This window comes from Bombina bombina, chromosome 12, assembly GCF_027579735.1.
Source record: "Bombina bombina isolate aBomBom1 chromosome 12, aBomBom1.pri, whole genome shotgun sequence".
NCBI lineage: Eukaryota > Metazoa > Chordata > Amphibia > Anura > Bombinatoridae > Bombina > Bombina bombina.
The window spans coordinates 66,282,148-66,293,040 of NC_069510.1; positions in this window are offsets into that span (position 1 = coordinate 66,282,148).

Sequence of the window (10,893 nt, forward strand, 5' to 3'; positions counted from 1 at the left end):
ACACACACAGACACCAGGGAGACACACACACAGACACCAGGGAGACACACACACAGACACCAGGGACACACACACACACACCAGGGAGACATACACAGACACCAAGGAGAAACATACAGACACCAGGGAGACACACACACACATACATCAGGGAGACACACACACACACACACAGACACCAGGGACACACACACAGACACCAGGGAGACACACACACCAGGGAGACATACAAAGACACCAGGGAGACACATACACAGACACCAGAGAGACACACACACACACAGACACCAGTGAGACACACACACCAGGGAGAGAGAGACACACACACACACCAGTGAGACACACACACACACACACCAGGGAGACACAGACACCAGGGAGACACACACACACACACTCCAGCGAGACACACACCAGGGAGACACACACACACCAGGGAGACACACACACACACTCCAGCGAGACACACACCAGGGAGACACACACACACCAGGGAGACACACACACCAGGGACACGGATACACACACACCAGGGAGACACACACACAGACACCAGGGAGACATACACACCAGGGAGACACACACACACACACACACACCAGACATACACACACCAGGGAGACACACACACCAGGGAGACACACACACCAGGGAGACACACACACCAGGGAGACACACACACACACACCAGGGAGACACACACACCAGGGAGACACACACACAGACACCAGGGAGAGACACACACACCAGGGAGACACACACACACACACACACCAGAGACACACACACACACCAGACATACACACACCAGGGAGAGACACACACACACACACACACACACCAGGGAGACATACACAGACACCAGGGAGACACATACACAGACACCAGGGAGACACACACACACACACAGACACACACACACAGACACCAGGGAGACACACTCACACCAGGGAGACACACACACCAGGGAGACACACACACACACACCAGGGAGACACACACACCAGTGAGACACACACACCAGGGAGACACACACACCAAGGAGACACACACACACACACAAACCAGGGAGACACACACACCAGAGACACACACACACAAACCAGGGAGACACACACACCAGAGACACACACATACACACACACCAGGGAGACACACACACCCGGGACACACACACACACACACACCAGGGAGACACACACACAGACACCAGGGAGACATACACACCAGGGAGACACACACACACACACCAGAGACACACACACACACACCAGACATACACACACCAGGGAGACACACACACATACACCAGGGAGACACACACACCAGGGAGACACACACACACACACCAGGGAGACACACACACCAGGGAGACACACACACAGACACCAGGGAGAGACACACACACACACCAGGGAGACACACACACACACCAGAGACACACACACACACCAGACATACACACACCAGGGAGAGAGAGACACACACACACACACACCAGGGAGACATACACAGACACCAGGGAGACACATACACAGACACCAGGGAGACACACACACAGACACCAGGGAGACACACTCACACCAGGGAGACACACACACCAGGGAGACACACACACCAGGGAGACACACACACCAGGGAGACACACACACACACCAGGGAGACACATACACACCAGTGAGACACACACACACCAGGGAGACACACACACACCAAGGAGACACACACACACACACACAAACCAGGGAGACACACACACCAGAGACACACACACACAAACCAGGGAAACACACACACCAGAGACACACACATACACACACACCAGGGAGAGACACACACACACACCAGGGGGACACACACACCAGGGAGACACACACACCAGGGAGACACACACCCACCCACACCCACCAGGGAGAAACACACACACCAGGGAGACACACACACACACACACACACACAGACACCAGGGAGAGACACACCAGGGAGACACACACACACATAAGGGAGACACACACACACACAGACACCAGGAAGACACACAAACCAGGAAGACACACAGACACCAGGAAGATGCACACACAGACACCAGAGAGACACACACTAGGGAGACACACACACAGACACCAGGGAGACACACACACACACCAGGGGGAGACACACACACACACACCAGTGGGAGACACACACAAACACACCAGTGAAACACACACACACCAGGGAGAGAGACACACACACAAACACACACCAGTGAGACACACACACACACACCAGGGAGAGGCACACACACACAGACACCAGTGAGACACACACACACAGACACCAGTGAGACACAGACACCAGGGAGAGACACACACACACATACACCAGGGAGAGACACACACACACATACACCAGGGAGAGACACACACACACACCAGGGAGACACACACAGACACCAGGGAGACACACACACACACCAGGGAGAGACACAGACACACAGACAAGGGAGACACACACACACCAGAGAGAGAGACACACACACACACACGGGAGACACACACCAGGGAGACACACACAGACACCAGGGAGACACACACACAGACAGACACACACACAGACAGACACCAGGGAGACACACACACACACACCAGGGAGACAAACACAGACACACTAGGGAGACACACAGACACCAGGGAGACACACACATAGACACCAGGGAGACACACACCAGGGAGACACACACACACACACACCAGGGAGACACACATCAGGGAGACACACACACACACCAGGGAGACACACACACAGACAGACACACACACGCACACCAGGGAGACAGACACACACACGCACACCAGGGAGACACACACACACACACACCAGGGACACGGACACACACACACACACACCAGGGACACGGACACACACACACACACACCAGGGAGACAAACACACACACAGACACACTAGGGAGACACACACACAGACACCAGGGAGACACACACACAGACACCAGGGAGACACACACACACACACCAGGGAGACACACACACACACACCAGGGAGACACACACACACACACACCAGGGAGACACACACACAGACACCAGGGAGACACACACACACAGACACCAGGGAGACACACACACACACACACCAGGGAGACACACACACAGACACCAGGGAGACACACACACACAGACACCAGGGAGACAAACACACACACAGACACACTAGGGAGACACACACACAGACACCAGGGAGACACACACACAGACACCAGGGAGACACACACACACACACACCAGGGAGACACACACACACACACCAGGGAGACACACACACAGACACCAGGGAGACACACACACACAGACACCAGGGAGACACACACACACACACACTAGTGAGACACACACCAGGGAGACACACACACCAGGGAGACACACACACATCAGGGAGACACACACACACCAGGGAGACACACACACACCAGGGAGACACACACACACCAGGGAGACACACACACCAGGAAGACACACACACCAGGGAGACACACACACACACACACACCAGGGAGACACACACACACACACACACCAGGGAGACACACACACACCAGGGAGACACACACACACCAGGGAGACACACACACACCAGGGAGACACACACACACACACACCAGGGAGACACACACCAGGGAGACACACACACACCAGGGAGACACACACACACACACACACCAGGAAGACACACACACACACCAGGGAGACACACACACACACACCAGGGAGACACACACACACACCAGGGACACACACACACCAGGGACACACACACACCAGGGACACACACACACACACCAGGGAGACACACACACACCAGGGAGACACACACACACACACACACACACCAGGGAGACACACACACACCAGGGAGACACACACACACAAGGGACGGACACACACACCAGGGAGACACACACACACACCAGGGAGACACACACCAGGAAGACACACACACACACACACACATAGACACCAGGGAGAGACACACACACACACAGACACCAGGGAGACACACACACACACAGACACCAGGGAGACACACACACACAGACACCAGGGAGACACACAGACACCAGGGAGACACACACACACACACACACACACACACAGACACCAGGGAGACACACACACACACAGACACCAGGGAGACACACACACACAGACACCAGGGAGACACACACACACACACACACACACAGACACCAGGGAGACACACACACACACACACCAGGGAGACACACACACCCCAGGGAGACACACAGACACCAGGGAGACACACGCACAGACACACACCAGGGAGACACACACACCAGGGAGACACACACACACACCAGGGAGACACACACACACAGACACCAGGGAGACACACAAACACACACACACAGACACCAGGGAGACAGACACCAGGGAGACAGACACCAGGGAGACAGACACCAGGGAGACAGACACACACACACGCAGAGGGGGATACACACAGGGACACACACCAACACTAGGGACACACACGGACACCAGGGACATAAGGATACACACAGGCAGACAGACACACACACAAAGGGACACAGACACAAAGAAGCAGGCGCACACACACAGAGACACACAGACACACAGAGACACACACAGGGGCAGACACACAGTGTACGTGTACGTGTACGTGTCCCCCCCCCCCCCCGTTTTGTTTGCCATGTGCTGCTGGCAGCCATTTTACTCATCTCTCTTGCTGACTATGGTGCATTGTGGGGGATGCTGGTCATTTCCTGCACTTCCTTTTATGCCCAGACTGGTGTGCATCATCTGTGTGAGACAGGATGCAGTCTCAGAATTGTGATGTCACTTATTATTTAAAGGGCCTCTGTTCAGTATGCTTTGCCTTTGCATTGTCTCAGACCTGTTTGTGAGAGTTCCTGTGTATTACCTGGCTGTCTGACATCCTTCCTGGTTCCTGATCCCTGGCTTGTTCCTGACTGCTGTTTTCCTTGTTCCTGATTCTGGCTTGTCTGACTATTCGCTTTGGCTCCTGACTCGGCTCATCTGACTACCAGCTCTGGGTTTGACTCCTGGCTTGTTATTTGACTTGTGGACTTTTTATTTTTTTTGTTATTAATAAAGGTGTAATTATTTTTGCACTTCTTGTCTCAGTCTGATTCCTGGCACTCTGACACACAGATACGAGGGACACACAGACAAAGACACACAGACAGAAACACACATGGACATCAGGGACACATGCGCAGAGACACACACAGGGACATACAGAGACACACACTGTAAAGTCTATTTCAACTATGTAAGTGGAACGCAACTGCAGATCAATTATTGTTTTGTATCACCAGGGTTTTTGGGCTATTCACACCAGTGAGACACACACACACACCAGGGAGAGACACACAGACACCAGTGAGACACACACACACAGACACCAGTGAGACACACACACACAGACACCAGGGAGAGACACACACACACATACACCAGGGAGAGACACACACACACACACACCAGGGAGACACACACACACACACACACACACACACACACCAGGGAGAGACACAGACACACAGACAAGGGAGACACACACACACCAGAGAGAGAGACACACACACACACACACACGGGAGACACACACCAGGGAGACACACACAGACACCAGGGAGACACACACACAGACAGACAGACACACACACACAGACAGACACCAGGGAGACACACACACACACACACCAGGGAGACAAACACAGACACACTAGGGAGACACACAGACACCAGGGAGACACACACACACACACCAGGGAGACACACAAACACACACCAGGGAGACACACACACAGACAGACACACACACGCACACCAGGGAGACAGACACACACACGCACACCAGGGAGACACACACACACCAGGGACACGGACACACACACACACACCAGGGACACGGACACACACACACACACACCAGGGAGACAAACACACACACAGACACACTAGGGAGACACGCACACAGACACCAGGGAGACACACACACAGACACCAGGGAGACACACACACACACACCAGGGAGACACACACACACCAGGGAGACACACACACAGACACCAGGGAGACACACACACACAGACACCAGGAAGACACACACACACACACACCAGGGAGACACACACACACACACACCAGGGAGACACACACACACACACACACACTAGTGAGACACACACCAGGGAGACACACACACACCAGGGAGACACACACACCAGGGAGACACACACACATCAGGGAGACACACACACACACCAGGGAGACACACACACACCAGGGAGACACACACACCAGGGAGACACACACACCAGGGAGACACACACACACACACCAGGGAGACACACACACACACACCAGGGAGACACACACACACACACACACCCCCCAGGGAGACACACACACCAGGGAGACACACACACATCAGGGAGACACACACACACACCAGGGAGACACACACACACCAGGGAGACACACACACACACACCAGGGAGACACACACACCAGGGAGACACACACACATCAGGGAGACACACACACACCAGGGAGACACACACACACCAGGGAGACACACACACCATGGAGACACACACACCAGGGAGACACACACACACACACACACACACCAGGGAGACACACACACACACACCAGGGAGACACACACACACCAGGGAGACACACACACACCAGGGAGACACACACACACCAGGGAGACACACACCAGGGAGACACACAGACACCAGGGAGACACACACACACACACACCAGGAAGACACACACACACACCAGGGAGACACACACACACACCAGGGAGACACACACACACACCAGGGACACACACACACACCAGGGACACACACACACACACACCAGGGAGACACACACACACCAGGGAGACACACACACACACCAGGGAGACACACACACACACCAGGGAGACACACACACACAAGGGAGGGACACACACACACACCAGGGAGACACACACCAGGAAGACACACACACACCAGGGAGACACACATAGACACCAGGGAGAGACACACACACACACAGACACCAGGGAGACACACACACACAGACACCAGGGAGACACACACACACACAGACACCAGGGAGACACACACACACAGACACCAGGGAGACACACACACACACAGACACCAGGGAGACACACACACACACACACAGACACCAGGGAGACACACACACACACACCAGGGAGACACACACACACCCCAGGGAGACACACACACCCCAGGGAGACACACACACCCCAGGGAGACACACGCACAGACACACACCAGGGAGACACACACACCAGGGAGACACACGCACAGACACACACCAGGGAGACACACACACCAGGGAGACACACACACACCAGGGAGACACACACACACACACAGACACCAGGGAGACACACAAACACACACACACAGACACCAGGGAGACAGACACCAGGGAGACAGACACCAGGGAGACAGACACCAGGGAGACAGACACACACACACGCAGAGGGGGATACACACAGGGACACACACCGACACTAGGGACACACACGGACACCAGGGACATAAGGATACACACAGGCAGACAGACACACACACAAAGGGACACAGACACAAAGAAGCAGGCGCACACACACAGAGACACACAGACACACAGAGACACACACAGGGGCAGACACACAGTGTACGTGTACGTGTCCCCCCCCCCCCCGTTTTGTTTGCCATGTGCTGCTGGCAGCCATTTTACTCATCTCTCTTGCTGACTATGGTGCATTGTGGGGGATGTTGGTCATTTCCTGCACTTCCTTTTATGCCCAGACTGGTGTGCATCATCTGTGTGAGACAGGATGCAGTCTCAGAATTGTGATGTCACTTATTATTTAAAGGGACTCTGTTCAGTATGCTTTGCCTTTGCATTGTCTCAGACCTGTTTGTGAGAGTTCCTGTGTATTACCTGGCTGTCTGACATCCTTCCTGGTTCCTGATCCCTGGCTTGTTCCTGACTGCTGTTTTCCTTGTTCCTGATTCTGGCTTGTCTGACTATTCGCTTTGGCTCCTGACTCGGCTCATCTGACTACCAGCTCTGGGTTTGACTCCTGGCTTGTTAATTGACTTGTGGACTTTTTATTTTTTTTTGTTATTAATAAAGGTGTAATTATTTTTGCACTTCTTGTCTCAGTCTGATTCCTGGCACTCTGACACACAGATACGAGGGACACACAGACAAAGACACACAGACAGAAACACACATGGACATCAGGGACACATGCGCAGAGACACACACAGGGACATACAGAGACACACACTGTAAAGTCTATTTCAACTATGTAAGTGGAACGCAACTGCAGATCAATTATTGTTTTGTATCACCAGGGTTTTTGGGCTATTTAGGTGAGCATAGACCAGTAAACCTGTGGTGAATTAATATTAAGTTAGAGGTTCAATGCTGTTAGTACTATCACAACATGAATCCTTCTAAGCACAATATTTCCAATACTGTTAGACTGGCACAGTATGGAAAAAATAATGAAAAAATGATAGAAGAAAAATATGCTTCTAATTTAAAGAACTTGAGAGAACAAAAATTATTTTTTAAGCTTACATTAAATAAACATGTAATGCAGGAGAGAGTTGGTTAATCCTTGTAAGAAGTAAGCTTGGTTTGCAAGAGATATACTTTTAACAAGTCACAGAGAATGCTTCAGTTGTCTTGTAGCTGCAACTTTGTAACTGTGTTTATTGAGAGCAACTGCTGCAGAGTAAGAGAGGAATTTGGCAAGATGCCCAGACTTGCAGTTGCAAAACCAAGTAACAGGTTTTATTTTGAAATAGTTAAATCCTCTTCAGTTCAAGCTTGAAACTTAAAACTCAAAGTCTTGTTCTTAAAGCAGCATATATATTATGAAGTGAGAAAGGAGACATTGATTCCCCAGTATGAAATAGTGTGCAGAGTTATTTAGAAAACTGCAGTGCCTGTCAGCTCCAGTTAAATTAAGAGTGATGCTGTAAGTGTACAATAGCAATTCAGCAGTTAAGTTCTCAAATAGTATGCAAGGAATAAAATTAAGAGGTAACTGGGGGGCGGAGCCAACTGCCTAAGGAAAAAGACGTACCATAGCAGTGCTCCCGGAATCTAACTGATAAAACTTCAATATATGGAATCCTAAGAACTTATGTCTATATCATATTCTACCCGTAAGATGGAGTACGTTCCTGAACATCTTTCCTCTCTGCTGACAGGCTTACTGGATAAAGCTGACAGCCACTTTAGCAGCTTGCGGTCCGTTATCATAGAGCTGCGCAACCAAGATGGCGTTTCGCGCCTACCCAATCTTGGCAATTACAAGGAGGACCGGACAGAAGACCCACCGCTTCCGCAACTTTACCCTGCACAACTACAAGTAGAGCAGCCCGGAGGAGACCTAACCGGTACTTTATTTAGATTTAAAGAGGGTAACCCAGTGCAATCAAGCACGGATGACACACTCCACGCTGTAACTGACATGCCGGGAATGGAGGGTCTCCCACGGATTAAGGCAATACAACGCCCGATGCATGCCATGTTACTCCGCCGAAATCTACAGCTGTGCCTGAGCCCTAGAACTTTTGTGTTATCGAGCTGGACAGCAGAACCCGGTGGGCACTCAACGAAACAACCACTCCAGCCGCTCATATCACTCACTGTCGTGAGCACTATTGAAGCAGAAAGGGTACTTTTAGGGATTTCAACAGCACAGCGCCAGAGAAACCAAAAGCTGACCCCCACGATGCATACTGGACAGCTGAAGAGCCCTTTTGACCCGGGTGGTTGAGCTTTATTTTTCCTATCCCCACTAATCCTTAGGCTGTGCTCCGGAGGCACTAAAACTGAGGTCTGTGAACTCAGGCTCATCTTAATTGGAACTTTATGGGGACTGAGTTACCCACTGTTTATATGCTTATACTGCTCCATATTTACATTATCTGCAGAGTTTTAGCTTTAATCACTTGCAGAATGTATGACATATACTGCCCTATAAGATCCCAAGGAACTGTTCCCTCTTGCTGATCTCCAAAGTGGCTATACTGAAGATAATTTCCATGTGCGCTCCCTGTGCCGAGTCCTAAACTTCGCTACTATGACAGCCTGCAGAATCTCTGATGACATCCAGCCCAAGACCCTGGAAACGGAACATTCACAAGACCATGGTCGGTTGGGAGTCGGCTAATCTATCATAGTATTAACTGATGCGGAGCTGTATAGCTCTGTCTAACACTAGATTGACTCCGGTATTGTTTCATTTAATGCACCCACTGACACCTTTTGTCTTCTCAAATGTTTTTGTTCAGACGTGAGGTGGATATTGGGCGATAGCAGTTTTCACAGCAACTTACGTTTGGGTTCATTTAGCATATAAGCATGTGTTTAACAGTTATGTAATTTATGTTGTATCACTTCCCAATGCTTTATTATTTTCCTTTTTCTTTTGGAAGGTAATGGGGAATTATAGGATATTCATGAAGGAATTTAATGTATAAAAGGGGCTTCTTATTTATTGGGGGCCAGTTAAATTTTCAGTCATATGATCATACCTCCTTGTTACTTTTAGCTTGAGATAAAGAATGTGGTTAAGGCATTTGCACTCACCAAGAAAGCTATCCCTGAAAACTGCATGTCAGATAGGATTTGTCACACATTGCTACCCTTGTCTTGTCCATATCTGATGGACTATTTAGCTTTGATAACTGTCTCTTTCTGGGGTGTTTTTCCTAACTATTGTAGGCATTGACAGTTCGCATGTATACTTCTATAGTATTGCCCCTAGATGAGGAGT